This window comes from Temnothorax longispinosus, chromosome 8, assembly GCF_030848805.1.
Source record: "Temnothorax longispinosus isolate EJ_2023e chromosome 8, Tlon_JGU_v1, whole genome shotgun sequence".
In the NCBI taxonomy this organism is placed as follows: Eukaryota; Metazoa; Arthropoda; class Insecta; order Hymenoptera; family Formicidae; genus Temnothorax; species Temnothorax longispinosus.
In genome coordinates this window covers 4,648,346-4,650,364 of record NC_092365.1, presented here as the reverse complement: position 1 = coordinate 4,650,364, position 2,019 = coordinate 4,648,346, and the positions used below count along the sequence as shown (strand labels likewise).

The window sequence follows — 2,019 nt, the reverse complement described above, 5'->3', positions numbered from 1 at the left end:
TCAAATATGTATTAATTTAAAAATATACCATATAAATAGTCCAAATAAAATTAAAATCATATGTCAGTCAATATTCCAAAGAAACTATGACTTATTTGTTTAGTAATGTCACTTAGATTTTCTAATATTTAATGATAACTTCATGAGAAGACAATCAAGATTTATTTTGATGTGGCGAATCCCACTCGGTTGTTCCCCATGTCAAACTTGGTGTAGTACCGACCAACAAATACAACGCCCAAAATCCACTCTACACCATTAATCGGATTAACACCTTGGAAGGCGGGAATGCAAACATCTAATTCGCCTCCTGTAATCTATAACACATTAAATATGGCATGATATTTTTATTCTAAAAACAATTTAAACCTTCGTATAATAATATTCTTTACCTTCAAGATATAATCTTGACCAGTGAGTTGAAACGTCTTACCACCTATGATGAAATTGATATCAGGCAATTCAGAAATCTCGTCGCCACCTTTAAACAAAGGTCAATGTTAGTAATCCATATTAATAATCCGTAACTTATCCCAAACATTTATTAATTTATTTCAATAATTTATTTAAGATAATTGTGAAAGCTGCCATTAAGAAAAAGGATCTATTATTTACTGTTCCATTATTAACACCGATCTCTCTGTTAATAACTGCGATATCCAACGGTGGTCCACCTATCATAGAAACACCCGTGTCGACGATAGCTTGACAGCCTTCCGAGCAAAAGATGTAATTTTTTACTTGAATCCTACAGTGGGATAGCATTACCAATTAGCTGACATATAATCCATGGTTGACATACGTATAATTTAGAAAAAGAAACTACATACTTATCCATAGTAATTTGCCAGTCTTTTTTTTCAGTAACATTAACATACGAAAACTCGCCCTCGTAATGGGAAGGATCGGTGCCACCCAATATCAGTTCACCGCCGAACACGTCCGTGAGATTTCTGTATAGGTTGTATATTTTTTATATTGTTTATACATTTGCATTTTACATTGCATGGAAAGCCAAAGTATGTAATTAAAAAAATAGTATTAAACACACGTGAGGCATACGAAAAGATACATACCGATTTAGATAGAAGCTAAAAATTGGTAGGGACACCACGTGTTTATCAATCATCTTTTGGAAGACAGTAGTAGGCCCAAAGTGAGATAAGGCTGGATAACCCATCCCCAGAACGCCGTCGCATTGTGCAGAGTCCCAAAAACTTGTCAAGAAATCGTGCGCTACTCCGAATGTCTGGTTTGAAACCTTAAGGCCAGCAATCTGGGAAACGTTGATATTATTAATAAAGTATAATTGCGCACGTTTTTTTCGGAGAATAACAGCAACATGTGTTCCTTAGAAAACTTTCATAGATTATGACTATAATTAGAATTAAGTCGGACCATTTATTTGACGATGACTTACAATTACTACATCACTAGACAAGGACTGCCACACACGGCTATGTTTTTTGTAATCATTAAGATAAAATGCATCCATGTTTTTTGTAATCATTAAGATAAAATGCATCATTCTGTAATATATATGTGGTGGACTTTGTATGATCAAACTTATTATGTTTCACTGCAAAAAGTAATAAATATAATTAAATCAGTTAATATTGAAAAGTCTAGAAATATAAAAATTTCCCTTTATTAATCTAATAAGTATATAACTAACAGTAGTTTAAATCATCAAATGTATTTATGTTTATATCTTTTGGTTTAGCACGTGAGATGTTTTGTATAGAAAATTATTTGTATCTTTAAAGTAAGTGTGCTAAATAATGTAAATAAGAAAGTATGTAAGTATAGAACTTAGCTACATAATATTGTATTTACCTTACCACTGATTCGAATCTTTGAAACGGTTGCTTTAAAGATTTTATAACTTTACTTGAAATGTAAATGAAACAGATACAATTCTACAGCATTATTCTTATCTTATATTTTTACTTGACATCAATCATTAAACGAAAAAAAAATAATTAAGATTATTTTAATACTTGAAACATTAATTTTTTT

General features: G+C 31.1%; 1 long non-coding RNA gene across 1 annotated transcript; it reads right to left on the bottom strand.

Annotated features, from left to right (window-relative positions):
- Positions 1 to 835: 835 nt before the first annotated feature.
- On the bottom strand, positions 836 to 1,568 carry LOC139817159 (uncharacterized). Its single transcript, XR_011733151.1, has 3 exons — positions 1,421 to 1,568; positions 1,077 to 1,276; positions 836 to 953 (listed from the first exon to the last, which is right to left on the bottom strand). It is a non-coding gene; the product is annotated as an uncharacterized lncRNA (long non-coding RNA).
- Positions 1,569 to 2,019: the final 451 nt, after the last annotated feature.